This window comes from Sturnira hondurensis, unplaced genomic scaffold, assembly GCF_014824575.4.
Source record: "Sturnira hondurensis isolate 20B ecotype Veracruz unplaced genomic scaffold, ASM1482457v3 Scaffold0005220, whole genome shotgun sequence".
NCBI classification, from domain to species: domain Eukaryota; kingdom Metazoa; phylum Chordata; class Mammalia; order Chiroptera; family Phyllostomidae; genus Sturnira; species Sturnira hondurensis.
In genome coordinates, this window is record NW_028077851.1 from 6,603,971 (window position 1) to 6,620,264 (window position 16,294).

General features: G+C 39.4%; 1 pseudogene; it reads left to right on the plus strand.

The window, feature by feature from the left end:
• Positions 1-15,670: 15,670 nt before the first annotated feature.
• LOC118987277 (40S ribosomal protein S15a-like) lies at positions 15,671-16,072 on the plus strand (annotated as a pseudogene).
• The last annotated feature ends 222 nt before the right edge of the window (positions 16,073-16,294 follow it).

The window sequence follows — 16,294 nt, forward strand, 5'->3', positions numbered from 1 at the left end:
TCCTAATCAGATAGAAAGAATCCCTTGCACAATAAAGTTTCTAATTATTCTTAACATGATTTATTGGGATTATTCATATGTAAGTTACTGTAAATTTCCTCTACGAAGCATACATCTGTGCACTTTTATGCATTAAACACATTATTGGGATGCCAGACAAAGCACTTTCACCTGGCAGTTGTTGCTGTGGGCGTTGGAAGAGTGGTACGAGCAGAGAAACACAAAGGATTACCAATCAAAGGACTTCTAAGGCCCAGCTTAGGCTGGCCACTTTCACTGTAGTCCCACAAATCCGATCTGGTTTGGATTGTCTCCAAAGCATCTTGGTGAAGGCAGAGTCAAAACAGAGTTGGGTTTATTAGTGCTAAGGTTTGGCCAAGTGAATTTGAGAGAAGGGGAAGTGAAGGACGGGTAATGGGGAATAAATGTCCACAAAACCAAAGTAAATGGAGAAGGAAGTGAAGATAGGGTTGGGGGTGACAGATAAGGAGAAAATAGAATGAGCAAGGTGATAAGGGATCTTGTCTGAAGGTAACAAATAGCTAATTGAAAAAACTGGAGGCAGAGGAGGTTGTAGTACAAGGGGAGGCATTTGGATTTAGGAATTTGGACTTGGATGCTTTCCAAGTGAACATGAGATAAGAATATGGCCATGGGAGTAGGCGGAAGTGAAGCAAAGGTGAAGGTAATTGCAGGTGAGGCAGTCAAGGACTTGAGAGACAAGGTCGTTGAATGCAATATCCAAATTAAGGTGGGCTGGAGAGGTAGTCATTGTGAACTATTAAAGAAGAAATACCTTCATGGAGTAAGGAGAGAGATTTAAAGGGAATAGCAGGGACAGGAGAGGAAGTTGGTGCTGGGCGTCACCCACAGAGAAGGCATTTGAAACCAATGACACAGGAGTGATGGTCTACAGAAGTGGCCTGGTAGGGTGAAGAGGTCAGAGAGCTATTTCTCAACAACCCTATTAAGGAGATTCCGAGAATATGTAGATTTCCCTTGCGAGACTTTGAGGGGACACATGGGAGAGAAGAAGAAGAAAATCGGCCACTATTTCACTGTCCTGAGCAGTCACTGTTAACACATTTAAGAAGACTGCACTGGGAGGGGTAGAATAATTGGTCACAGTGGGGAAACAATGCACACAAAAAGGTACTGAAGTCTTGACGTGGGGCTGTGGTGGTTGGGATTGAGACAGAGATGGAGGTGAATGCAAGCAGAATCAGCGTTCAGTTGGTCAGTTAGTTTTCCTATCCTCCAATGTCATCTGTGGCCATCACCTGTGTTCACAAGGCCTGCCAGGGTTTTCGGTACTCCTCTTTGCATAGCCTTCCTTCTGAGCTCCTGTCCACGGAGCTCTTGCCTTCTGTTTCTTTCTGTTGGGAGATGATTTAGCTGAAAACGCTTCACCTGGTCCATAATCCTGTTTTACATGAAGCTTGGCAGAAGTCACCAGCTTTACCAATGTTTAACTTAACACTTGTGAATAGAGCACCAATCATGGACAATTTGCCCCCACCCCGCCTGGTTCTTTCACAGGGAATGTGCACTCAAGCCAGCATCTCAATATTTAGATTATTCACCAACTGAATTAGATAGACTCATTAAACAGCATTAGTCCATTACTCGAAGGGACTTTTACTTTGGTTAACGGATTTGTTTCTTTATGAGAACCAATGTGTGTACGTGCACACGTGCATATATGCAGCATGTGTGATTTGGTTTTTCTTTATTTTTGAGCATTTCCTATAGCTCCGTGTGTAGGCAGTTCTGGCAGCACTGTGAAAGTTATGCAGTGGGCCAGCAACCCAAGCTGCTCCCCTAAAACTGGACTCTGCTCCATGAAGGCAGCGTGGAAAACGGTCAGTCTCTTGAGCAGTTTGAGCCTGGTTCTTGGCATCCTTAAAATTCTCTTCTATTCGGGGTTGCTTCATTTGTACAAACAAGGATGCTCTCTTTTCAAACATCCAAAGCATTGAAAATTCTTTAATAAATAGATTTTTATTTGGCATCAAATCCAAGTGAATGATTTTTTTTTAAGATTTTATTTATTTAGAAGGGAAGGGAAGGAGAGAGGGGGAGAAATATCAATGTATGGTTGCCTCTCGTGAGTCCCCTGTTGGGAACTGGCCTGCAACCCAGGCATGTGCCCTGACTGGGAATTGAACCATGATCATGTGGTTCACAGGCCCGTGCTCAATCCACTGAGCTACACCAGGCAGGGCTCCCAAGCAAATGATTTTTTAAGTGGGTAACAACAATATGATCATATTTTGGAGGGCATTTTTCCCTTTGACTAACACCTGTTGGTGCTATGGTTTCCAAAGGTCTTTAATGCAAAGTGTGTGTTATTGCTTATACAGACTCGCAGAGCTGGTACTGTGACCCCAATTTAAGGATGAGTAAATGAGTTTTCAGCAAGGTAAACTGAATTACCAAAGGCTGGATTTAATGAACGAGTTAAGATGAAAACACTGGTTGTCTTAAAATCTCTAGGCATCCTTCTATTGTAACATGCTAACTTTGAGCAAGTGAGGTTTCTAGCATGGTACCGATTTGTATTGTGATAGTGTGTTCAACTTGTTCCCCTGTATTTCAAGATTAACACTTTATAAATGGAACTAAGTCATTGGAGCTTAGGCTGGGGCTAGAAGTTTATTTATTGATCCAGCCTGGCCTCTTGGGTTTCTTGGTATTTAGTGAGATGGTGCATTTGTCAGTACGCTGGAGAAGTGTTTTGTTTCCTCCAGAATGAAGAGCACTTCTCTTGAATTTTAAGCAGAAAAAATGACATCCAATAGAGCTGATGGGCACAAAGCATAAACAACAAGGCCCATGTTGGTACAGGAAGAAGGTAGGCAATTTCTGTAGGGTCTATCAACACCTACTTAAAGCTATAACTTAACGATAATGATAGCCTCTGAAAGTCTGCATAGTAAGTAAACACATCTTTGTATTCCAAAACTATATGTAACGAGATCATTAGTGGTTAAGTGTTTTTATTTTCAAAGATATACTCTACAATGTCATAATATTTAATATTAAAATGTATGTAAGGGAACTAAATAATTAACTATCAAAGTATGTCTATAAGGATTGTTTATTAATTACGGAGGGTAAATGATCCTGCCCTGGCTGGTGTGGCTCAGTGGATTGAGTGCCAGCCTGCAAACCAAAGGGTTGCTGGTGCAATTCCCAGTTAGGGCACACGCCTGGGTTGAGGGCCAGGTTCCCAGTTGGGGGCGCGCAAGAGGCAACCACACATGGATGTTTCTCTCCCTCTCTTTCTCCCTCCCTTCCCCTTTCTCTAAAAGTAAATAAGTAAATGATCAGTTGGGGGCGCACAAGAGGCAATCACACATGGATGTTTCTCTCCCTCTCTTTCTCCCTCCCTTCCCCTTTCTCTAAAAGTAAATAAGTAAATGATTTTTTAAAAAAAATCCCTTTCCCACTGAGAAATCTGATGAACAGATGATCCAAGTTAGTACAACCCTAGGACAGATGAAGGTCATGTGCATCCGGATGTGATGTGGCACAAAGGACCCAGTCCCACATTCATGGGTACCTGTCTAAACTGCTTAACCACCATCTAATCATAAGAAATGGCGGACAAACCCAGATTGAGAGGAATTTCACGATGAAACTGGCCTATACTCTTCAAAGTGAAAATATCACGAAAGACAAAGTCAAAGGAACTGTTTCTGACTTAAGGCGTCTGAAGAGATGTGGTAACTAGATCCAAAGAGTTACACCTGGATCAGGAAAAAAATTGTTCTAAAGGATGTTATTAGGGAGATTTGCAAAATAAAATGTTGAGCAAGAAAAACAAATGATATCTTTACAAATAATTGAGAACGTTTTGACATTTCTTTAGAAACAATATGAATTGATTTGAATGATATTTTGAAAACAATCTAAAGCTAAGAAGTGAACAGCTTGCACAGAAGCCTTTGAATTTGCTTCATTATCTCAAAATGCAATAAAAAGAAGAAATTCTGCCTATTTCAGGTGAAACAAATTTATTACTACAGAACCTTATTTCAGCTGAGGCATTATCTAGCTTACACAGATCGACTTTACTTGCATAGGATTTTAAGATTCGGGTAGAGTTTCTTTATTTTGATTTGTTTACCTTTTTTGATTTTTCATGCGTAATTCAGAAAACACTTTGCTCTTTACATATGATGCCTTTTTAAAAAGATTTTATTTATTATTTCTTTTTAGAGAGAACAAGGGAAGAGAAACACTGATGTAACCAATTGACAAACATCAATTGGTTACTTTTCATATGCCCCAACCCAGGACTGGCCCACAACCCAGGCATGTGCCCCAACCAGCAAATGAACCTGTCAGTCTTTCAGTTTGTAGGCCAATGTCCAACCAACTGGGCCACACCAGTCAGGGCTACATGATACCCTTTTAAAAGTGTTTATCAGTTTACTGATTTGGCAGTAAGATTATGTAAGAATATTCTAAAATGACCAACCAGGCACCATTGAAACTGTAGTGTGGGGAAGTCGATTAATTTGTAGCCACCTTAGTTTTCCTGGTTCACCATTTAATATTCCACCTCTACACCTGTGGAGTATATGAGTTTGTTAGAAAGGTTTCTCTCTTTGTTAGAAATCATTTATCTGTCTATACGTAATGGAAGTAGTTATTAACCAGCTATGAGATTGTGACCCTTTGCTAGGTACTGGGACTATACAGATAAATCACACACCATGTCTGTCCTCACAAAGGCAATGCACTGATTTACAGAACTTCCTGGGAGTTCTCCAATGTTCTCAGCTGAATTACAGGTAAATATTTAGAGTTTTTAATGTGAGAGCATGGGGAGACCTACTTCTAAACCTGTGTCTTCTCATGAGGATTATATTTGTCAATAATCTTTGCCCCTTTTGTATTTATTTAAGATGAATTTCAGCAAATGTATATAGTCATGGCACCACCATCACAATCAAGATATAGAACATTACCATCAAGCCAGAAAGTTCCCTCATGTTCCTTTACACCTACCTCCTCTCCACCTTACCCTGACCTCAGATCTGATCTCTGTCCTCATTGTTTTGAATTTTCCAGTGTGTGATTTAAGTGGAATTCTACAGTGTGTGACATTTTGTGGGTGGCTTGTTTAACTTAGCAAAGAGCTTTTGAGATTCATCCATGTTTTCGTTTGTACCAGTAGTTTCCTCCTTTTTATTGCTGAATAAAATATATGTATGGACATGAAACGTAGTGCATCCTCATTGTATGGATGTACTACAATTTGTTTATCCATTCACCAATTGATGGTGTATTTGCATTTACAGCTTTTGACAGATTATGAGTAAAATTATTACAAACATTCATATATGTCTTTATTGAGTTTATTGAGTGACACTGGTTAAAAAATTATATAGGTTTCTTGTGTACAATTCTGTAATACATCATCTGTATATTATGTTGTGTGTTGACCACCCAAAGTCAAGTTTCCTTCCATTGCCATTCATCCCCCTTTAACCCTCTCTACCACCCCTCACTGCCCCCCCTTTCCCTCTGGTAATCACCATCCTGTTTTCTGTGTCTGAGTTTTTTTTTTCTTTGCTTAATCTCTTCACATTTGTCATCCAACCCCCTGCCCCAGTGGCAGCTGTCAGTCTGTTTTCTGTATTATGATCTGTTTCTATCTTGGTTGTTTATTTTGATCCTTAGATTCCACATATGTGTGAAATCATATGTTATTTGTCTTTCTCTGACTGGTGTATTTCACTTAGCATAATGCTCTCCAGGTCCATGCATGCTGTTGAAATGAGTAAGATTTCCTTCTTTTTTATGGCCAAGTAGTATTCCATTGTGTGAATGTACCAGAGCTTTCTTGTAGCAATATTTTTTCTGATATGTCACCTCAGCTAAGGGAAACAAAAGGAAAAAATAAACAAATGGGACTACATCAAAGTAAAAGTTTTTGCACAGCAAAGGAAACCATCCACAAAAATGAAAAGACAGCCTACTGAATGGGAGAACACATTCATCAATGATACATCCAATAAGGGATTAACATCTAAAATTTATAAAGAACTCATACAACTCAACACCAGGAAGACAAACAATCCAATTAAGAAATGGACAAAGGACCTGAAAAAACACTTCTCCAAAGAGTACATACAGATGGCCAATAGACATATGAAAAGATGCTCAATGTCACTGATCATCAGAGAGAGGAGAATTAAAACCACAATTAGATAGCACCTTACACCTGTCAGAATGGCTACCATCAATAAATCAACAACCAATAAGTGCCGGTGAAGAGAGGAACCTTTTTTCCACTGTTGGTGGGAATGCAGATTGGTGCAGCCACTGTGCAAAGCAATATGGCGATATCTAAAAAAAATAAAAAATGAAGCTGCCTTATGACACAACAATTCCACTTCTGGGTATATATGAAGAAACCCAAAACACGAATTTGAAAGAATATATGCACCCCTATGTTTACTGCAGCATTATTTACAACAGCCAAGATTTGGAAGCAGCCCAAGTGCCCACCCGTAGGTAGATGAGTAGGTAAAAAAGCTGCGCCAGTGTTTCCATCCCTCAGGTAATTATCTAGGAGTAGGATTTCTGGGGTTTATATTAAATGTATGTTTAACTTTTTGATACATGTTAAATTGTTTTCCAAGGGGGCAGTACCACCTTGATTTTCACTAACCAAGTATGAGGTTTCCAGTTATTCTATATCCAACCTAGCACTTGATATTTTTAGTCTTTTTACTTTAGTTATTCTAGGAGATGTGTAATGGTGTAATATCGTGATCTTAATTTTCCTTTCCAGTGTTCTTTTGTCAGCTCATTTATCTGAGTTGTAATAGTTCTTTATGTATTCCAGATACAAACCCTTTGATAGATATGTGTTTTGAAAGCATTTTCTCCCAGGTCTATGGAGTGCTTGTTCATTTTCTTAACAGTATCTTTTGTAGGGCAGAAATTTGATGAAGTCCAATTTTCATTACAGTGCATGCTTTTTATATCTATATCTAATAAATCATTGCTAACTTAACTTTTCAAAGGTATTTTTCTATGTTTCCTAAAAGATTTAGTTTCAGCTCTTACTTTTAAGTCTATCATCAGAATGTCTTCTTTAACCCTGGCTGGTGTGGCTCAGTGGGTTGAGTGAGGGCCTGCAAACCACAGGGTCACTGGTTCGATTCCCAGTCAGGGCGTATGCCTGGGTTGTGGGCTGGGTCCCTGGTGGAGGGCGCATGAGAGGCAACCACACACTGATGTTTCACTCCCTCTCTCTTTCCCTTCCCCTCTCTCCAAAAAGAAATAGAATCTTTTTAAAAAAGTCTTATTCAGAATTTGTCTATTTCAACTAATTTACCTAACATGTTGGTATCAATTTTTGTGTCATGTTTTCTTAGCATCCATTTAACTTTCCTAGAGTCAGTGGTGATGTCCAGTCTTTCACTCCTGATTGTGAAAGTTCCTTTTTTTCTTGTTTTAGTAAAGCTGACTAGAAATTTAGCAATTTTAGTGATTGATTTTCTTTTTTTTTCTGTTTTCTACTTGATTGATTTCCCCTATTGTCATGATGATTTCTTTCCTGTTCACTTTGGATCTAATTTCTCCTTTCTCGTTTTTTAAAAGGAATCCCATGCTCTTTTTTAAATTTATTTTTTAAAAGATTTTATTTATTTATGTTTAGAGGGGCAGGGAAGGAGAGAGGGAAAGAAACATCAGTGTATGGTTGCCTCTCGTGGGTCTCCTGCTGGGAACTGGCCTGCAACCCAGGCATGTGCCCTGACTGGGAATCGATCCACGGTTGTTTGGTTCTTAGGCCCATGCTCAATCCACTGAGCTATACCATCCAGGGCTCTTTCTCATCTTTTAAGGTGAACAGATTATTGGTTTGAGAACTTTTTCCTTTTATTTTTTTATTGAATTTATTGGGATGACATTGGTTAATAAAATTACATAAGTTTTAGGTGTAGAGTTGTATAACATATCATCTCTATATCGTATTGTGTGTTCACTGGCCCAAGTCTAGTCTCCTTCCATCACCATTTATCCCCCGTTAGCCCTTTCTGCCTCCCTCCACCCCCTTTCCCTCAGGTAATCACCATGCTTTATCTATTATAGGTCTCTAGAGCTATACATTATCCATAAGTACTACCTTAGATGCATCTAAAGTTTTTTAAATTTTTTTATTTATTTCTAGAGAGAGGGGAAGAAGGGAGGAAGAGAGGGAGAGAAAAATCAGTTGGTTGCTTCTCTTATACCCCAGACTGGGGACCTGGCCCACAACCTGGGCTACGTGCCCTGGGGAATCGAACTGGTGACTTTTTGGCTCTCAGGCTGATGCTCAAACCACTAAACCACACCAGTCAGGGCTCTAAAATTTTTAATATATGTAATTTTGTCACAATCCAGTTCAAATACTTTCTAATTTCCTTTGTGGTTTCTTCTTTACCTACGTAGTATCGAGAAAATATCATTTAATTTCCAAATATGTGGCTGTTTTTTAAATTCTTTTCTGTTTTTGTTTCCTAACTTAATTCCACTGTTGTTGAAGAATATACTTTATAAATCATTCAGTACTTTTAGATTTATTGGGACTTCTTTTGTGGAATAAGATATGGTCTAGTCTGAGGAATATTCCGTGTCTACTGAAAGAAAAATGTGTATTATGCTCTTTTGAGTGGCGTGTTTTATAAACATTAAACAGGTGTGTGTGGTCACTGCTCTGTTTACTTTTTGATTTCTAAGTTTAATTTTCGTCTTGGATATGTAGATGCCACCGCCCTGTCTGTATAACTTAATGCTCGGGCAACAGCTGGGCAGGGGCTGTGCTCAAACCCTTGAAGCTGTCTGGCTGCCGCAGCGTACCAATGAACTTGTACGTGAGCTGGAAGAACGTTCTGAGTTCACCTGATGTGAAAGTCTGGCTCAGCTTTTTCTTTCCACTGGGCCCTTCTGGCCCTCTGTGCCCATACGTATATTTTTCCCAGTAAGTCAGAGACGCGTGGAGAGCTTTCCTTGCATGTCTAGGGTGATCTCCTTTCTAGAACATTGTTTAATTTTTGCCTGGCTTCCCTTTCACCCTGGAGCTGAGGCCAGACAGGCTGTGGGTTTTCCCCTTTCGCTGCCCACTAAGTTGCTACCTTTTCTGACCACGCCGTGGAAATGAGTTCGCAGCTCTACTCCAAAGCCAGTGAACCCTCTCTCTCTAGCAGCGAAGCAGCTGGTTTTTGGTCTAGCCCCAAACCTGTACCAGTACCCTTCCTGTGGACCAAAGCAGGCAGTGGGGCCAGGGCAGCCCGCACAGGTGGGCCATGGCCTCCCACAGTTCTCGCCTGAAGTTCCAGGAGCTCTTCATGAATCAGTGCTTCTCTCTTTGCTGTGGCCTTTGGTCAGTTTTGGGAACTCTGAAATGTTAGTGAGCACTGTGTCCACCTTCATAAATGTCTGTTTCAGAGAGGATTGGCCTTCACTCTGCTACAAATGAAGTTCTGCCAAGTGTAAGGATTTTAAAAGAAAAATGCATGATTCTTTGAGTGGAGAAAGAAATGATATATGGATAATTTAGTGAGCTAAAGATAAAAGCCTGTAAATCAAATAAGAAGATAATAGAGATTGATAAAGATGTAAATTAGAAAGTAAATTCAATATCAAGTTTAAGAAAAAGCGAAGTTAAAAGCTTCTCAAAAGAACTGTCTTTGCTGATCTGTTTCAAGTATGGCTCTAAAAGGAGAGGCATATAATATAGTATAATAATGTGGAAAAAAGAATTTAATTATGTTCAAATATCAGAGTTAAAGGAGACCTCAGATATTGTAGTTGGTAATCCCCAAACACTGGGCTCTCGATTATTAAGGCCTTTGGGACCTGTGAAATTTTTCCTGTAGTCTGTAGCACAATTTAAAACACGCTAACAATTTAACATTCTCTCCATGAAGCTAAACATGATTAATTTAAAAGGCCACCTTTTAACAATATAACATGATTTTCCTATGTTTTTGTGTTAAAATGTTCTTTCTCTTCTATGCAATGGAGGTTGGAGCGGAATGTATATTTACACCATGTCCTTATGTAGCAGGATGGAAATGTTTGCACTGCATGTCATTCTCCAGTATTTTGAAAATTGACCGCAGGTCCCGAAAAGTCAAATGCTTTTCTCAATTTCACTCTGTGAGTTTTTTTAAGAAAAGAAAATATCCTGTGATGTGATAATATAGTTTGTCTTCATAAGAAAGCCTTTAAAAATTTAACTGACAGGAAAAAGGAATTACTGTGTAATTTACCTGTTTGAGTTAATTTTTATCCCTTTCTGAATGATAGAATCTTATTTGGGCTTGGGAAAATATTCACCCATAGTTTTTAAATCTTTCTTTTGAAAATCATGTTAGCAATGATTAGGTGACTTTATAATTGACAATTCACAATCGTACTCATGTAATTTTGTTCTGCTCTCATCATGAACCCTGTACTCTAACGGCCCTGAGCTCTGCATGGCTTTGCAAGGCTCTTATCTTCATGTTGTGTTGTATGATAACAACCCGCTCTTTCTTACTCTGTCAGTTGGTCCTGTCTCCTGGAAGGACTTGCGCTTTACTCAATGAGGACCACATTCATTCATTTAATAACATTTCATTGAGCATTTCCAGGTGCTGGCTGCATTGGTCTAGTTATGAGAGAGTGAACAAGGAACACTCAAGTGAGAGAGGAAAGGAGGAAAGGAAAGAGTTTGCTGTGCACGGTGAGAATAGCCTGGGGACTATGGGCTAAGGGCAAAGGGCATTCAGATGATGAAAGCATTGACACTGGACAGTCCCTGAGAAGGGCTTGTCTGTGAGCAGGTTACCAATTTGAGCTGGATTTTGAATGAGTAGAGTTTTCTATGCCACACTTCTAGTGTCAGACTGATGAGGTCACGTGAGCATTTCAGCTTTCAATGATCTAAGTCCTAGTTTGAAAGTTCTTCTTTTGGATCAGTACAGACCCAGCCATTTTATTATTTCTTTTAAAGATTTTGTATTTACTTATATATTTTTAGAGAGAGGAGAAGGGAGCAAGTAAGAGAGGGACAGAAACATCAATGTGTGAGAGATACATCGATCAGTTGCCTCTTACATGCACCCAAACTGGGGACCTGGCCTGGAACCCAGTCATGTGCCCTGACCAGGAATCAAACCAGCGACCCTTTGTTCATAGGTTGGTGCTCAGTCCACTGAGCCACACCAGCCAGGGCCCACCCATTTTATTAAATCAATAGTTTGGAAGCTATGGTCTCGTGCTTAGGAGCTCTCTGACATTGCTGTTAAGTGGTACAAAAAAACCTTCCCTTGACCAGTTTGTCTGCTGGGAAAATTGCTATGGAAACAAATCAGTGATTATTAATGCTGTATAGCTGAATAATAACAAACAGACACAGACATCACTTTCTATGTATTAGAAAATGTTCTAAACCAGGGGTTGGCAAATTTCAGTCTGTGGACCAAATCTGTCTCACTGCCTCTTTTCAGACAGCCCGAGAGTGAAAAAAAAATGTTTTTTTTAAATATCTCTAAATGCTGAAAAAGAAATAAGAAAATTTATTGGTATTTCTAAATTACGCAAAATTTGGATTTCAGTGTTCACAATAAACTCTCCTTGGAGTACAAGCTCACTCCTTCATTTACGAGTGAGCCCATGGTGCTTTCACGCTGAAACAGTGGAACTGAGCGGTTCCAATGGAGACCACCTTGTCTGCAAAACCTCAGTTTTTAATGTCTGGTTCTTCAGACACAAATTTTGCCAGCCTCCATTCTAAACACATGACAAGAACTCTTCTCATGGCCTAGACGGAAGATAGTTCTCTCCAAATCTGTTTGGTGTTTACTCCCAGGATTACTACCATTCAGAAACCACCTTCTATTATTTCCTTTTTGGGCATGGGTTCCCAGGATGTTCTTTCTTTAGCTCTGGGGACATTATAAATATGGAACCGTTTTCAATTATTAAGTCTTTCTTTGGCTTGGATAGTCCTAGATCACATGAACATTGAACATCTGTACCCCAGACTCATGTGAGAGCTGGTCTGTAATTTCAAATTCCAGAAGAAGACTTCTGCTTCTCCTATAGGAGCCCATGTTGAAATGGGCACAGTACCCTGCTTCTCTTGGCCAATGTGGGGATTTTTTTTCTAATCTATTCTTTTGCTCAGATCTATAGCCCTGCAAGTGTCCTTGGCAAGAAGAAAATTAAACTCAGAATTGAGGCTTAGGAAGGAAAAATGAGGAAGCATTACTAAACAGGTGGATAAATCTAAATATTATGACTGTAAGAGACAATGTAAAAGTCTAAATTTTAGGGGCAAAAAAGGGAAAAATAAGCTGATGGGCTACAGTGACACATAACATGGATGGAGGGTATTTTCAGGGTTAAATCACACTAAGGTTCCTATATCCTTGGAAAGAGAGAGACATGTTGATTAACTTTGGACAAAATGCACTTTGAGTCAAAAATAGCTATTAGGTATAAAGAGCATCATACCACAATGGAAAAAGGTACTTGTCAAGCAAAAGATACACACATTCTAAACTTTTATGGTAAAGTAAGTACATAATCTTAAATATATAAAACAACTATTTAGAGAATTACAAGGAGAAATCAACCAACCTACATGGGGGTGGTGGTTAACACACCATATATTTGTAACATATTATTCAGGTGAGTTATGAGCACACAAGTATTTTTCATAATAAATGTCATACTTTGGCAGTTAGACTGGGTAACGAATGAAACCTTACCATGGAAGTTGTATGCTAATTTAGAAAGAGAACTGTTACACATAATCTTATATGATGGTGGCGGTGGTGAAATATTATAGATATCACAAGTATATAACCAGCCACTCATCCATCCATCCACCCACCCACCATCTATCCTTAAACTATCCATGAACTCAATAAATGCCCAATATTGTACCAATCACTGCAATTGTTAAAGTGACGGAAAAAAAATCATGTTCCCTTTCCTCCAAGTCCTATGGAAAGGAATAGAGTTAGAGGAAAGTAAACAGTTATATCACCATGTGAGTAGAGATATATTTCAAATGCTCCAGAGCACAGAAGGAAGTAATAACTTGGTCAGATCAGGCAATTTTCAGCTTGAATGTGGGAATATAAAACAATTTTCCATAAAATAGAACCAACAATTTTGTTCATTAATCACTTAGACATATTTTATGGTGCACCTCAAATTATTTTTAATTTTTTGAATTGTATAAGATATGTTGAATAGCCCTGGCAAGTGTGACTCAATCAGCTGGAGTGTCATCCTGTGCACCAAAAGGTCCCCGGTTCAATTCCTAGTCAGGGCACATACCTAGTTTGAGGATTTGGTCCCCAGTTGGGGAGCATATAGGAAGAAACGGATCGATGTTTCTATCCCACATTGATGTCTTTCTCTCTCTCTTCCTCTCTCTAAAAATCAACAAATGTATCCTCAGGCAAAGATTTAAGGAAAAAAAAACTTAAAAAAGATACGTTGAATAAACATGGCAGTAAGGTCCTGTGGCTTTCTGCCATTTAGATGTCTCGTGCTAAGTGAGTATGCCAAAATTTTGCTAGGATCCATATTCTTGAGGTTATTTCTTCTAGTTGGAGGTGGATTCAAATGAGTCATTTATATATTGCTCTGTCAGTTTTATAGAGTAGGGTAGCTTGTAAAAGTATTTCTTGTGGACATTAAATGCCCTTTGTCTTTTTCCTAGAACTTGTGATATTGATAGTCTAACCAACACATCAAAGAAATTTCTAGGGTTGCAGCTTTGATCTCACTCAGAGAATCAGAAGGGAAATAGGGAGGAGAGGGCATCTGAGTAAAATAATGTCTTTACACTATTTCCACAAATAAACTGCTTGGTGATTGTTTGGGTGGGTAAAGGAACATATACTTTGACTCCCACAGCAAAGTGGATGTGGTAGAAAAGCCCTGAATTGAAAACCAAGAGGCATGAAATCTGTTGTCTTGTTCTGTCCCTCTGTGACCCTGGGAAAATCATTTGGAAGCAATCATTGTGGATCCAGGTGTCCTTATCCCAGAGCCATTCAATGTCTATGCAGGCAGGGTTCCCTCCCAAAATCTTGAGTCCCTTTTGAGTCTCTCACTTCAAGGTGTTGTCTCAATTACTTTATTTTAAACAATCACCAATGAAATGGTCCCTATAATATATTAGAAATAATTCCATAATATTAATAAGTCTCTAATGTGGCAGTATTTAGGGCCAACAACTGAGGCAATAAGGGAGGTAGAGAAGTGTTTAGGGAAAATAAAATGGTTGGCTTTAGAAATCAATGTAAAGGTATTCTAAACTCAGGCCGTATTTTCTCTGGCTAAATCTATGACATGTGACGAGATTCAGGAGTCTTATACAATAAGAATTAAACCTAAGCAGCATTTCATGTGGGAGCAAACTCAATCAAGTCCTACATATCACAAATGAAAAAGACGAGGAGAACACCTTTAGGTGAACAACGTAACTGACCGGTTCTTAATTGGAAGCCTCTTTAAAGTCTTGTTAATGACATTTAGGGAGCAGATGAGTTGCCACTCAGCTCCAATTATGGGCTGCAGTGTGAAGGACTTCAGTGCACTTGCAGAGCTCTAGACAGTGGATTAAAGGACAAGCTGATGGGAAGACAACAGACAGATGGACTTCCCTCACAGCCGGAGCTTTTCCTCTACTGTGGACCTGTCCTTAGTATTATGGTTGCTTTGTCCTGTTTCCTCACAACTTTGATTAGCTTTGTAAAATTCTGATTGACACATGCACTCTGCATCCATTCTCATTATCCTGCTCTTCTCTTCACATTCCCCCTTTGTATAATGTACTGATTTATTATGTTTATTGGTTAAGTGTTTACCTCTTCTGCCTAGAATGTAATCACCGTGAAGGTATCTGCTTTCATCTGGACACCGTCTTCATTTTGGTCACCATCTGGTCAGGAAATATTTGTTGAATTGAGCTTAATTAACTCTGATATGATGAAAATGGAAAGGTTTTACCTGGAATAGGTCTTTCAAGAAACAGATAGGGAGAAAAAAAGAGTACATATCAGAATAAAAGTTAACCTAATAAAATATGCTTGATATTAAAAAACTGTAGCCCTGGTTGGTGTGGCTCAGTGGATTGAGTGCAGGCTTCTGAAGAGAAAGGTTTCTGGTTTGATTCCCAGTCAGAGTGCATGCCTGGGTTACAGGCCAGGTCCCCAGTAGGTGATACATGAGAAGCAACCACACATGGATGTTTCTGTCCTTGTCTTTGTCCCTCCCTTCCCATCTTTCTAAGAATAGATAAATAAAACTTATAAAAAACTTGAAACAAAATTTTAAAAAAGAAAAAAATGCACTGTAAAGGTATGATGTGACAAGTCTTAATTTATTAATGCGTAGATGTTTCCCATCTGTCTGCCTCAGCTTACTCAAAGACAAAAGGAGTTTGCCTCCCTTGTCAAAGAGTATCTTAGGGGGTTTGGGATTGAACTAAAAAACAGGTAGAAGATGTTGGTAGAAAAATAGGTAGAAGCCCTCTGGGCTTCAGGCATGAGGGCAGGGAGAGATGTGGTAGAATAACTGACATCTATCTCAGCCTATCACTTTAGTTCATAAAAGGCCACAGACTTTTCTGCCATCGTTCTGTGCCACCGGGATGGTGTGCATGACCATCCTGGCTGGTGCTCTCAAGAGAGCATCAGTAATGCTGAATACAGAGGCAAATGCCAGGTTCTTATTAGGCTGTGCTCCAAAGTCAGCATCTGGTCTCTAACTGTGATGATGAAGCATTGTTACACTGGTGCTTTTGAAATCACTGATGTCCAGAGAGCCAGGGAAATTGTTGTGAACCTCCTGGGCCAGTTAAACAAGTGTGCAGTGATGAGGTCCAGACCTGACGTGCAGCTCAATGGTCTAGAAACATGGCCGTATATTCTGCTCCCTTCAGTTTGGTTTCATTGTACTGACCACCCCAATGGGTATCATGGACCATGACGGAGCAAGACAAAAACACACAGGAGGAAGAATCCTGGGTGTCTTTTCCCAGGAACATAGATAATGTGCAAATAAAGTGCCTCAATGGACAAAAATTTTCTTGAAAATGTCTACAGAGCTGTAAGAAGAGTAGTGAACTTGGAGAGGGTGGGAGGGGAGAATGATTCATGTTTCTGGGGGTTAGGACTTGAATTTGATTTGGTGTTTGAAGAATGTGTAATTAGACATTTTAGAAATTAGGTGACAGTGAGTCATTTTAAGCAATTATTACTCTGTTTATTTGGAC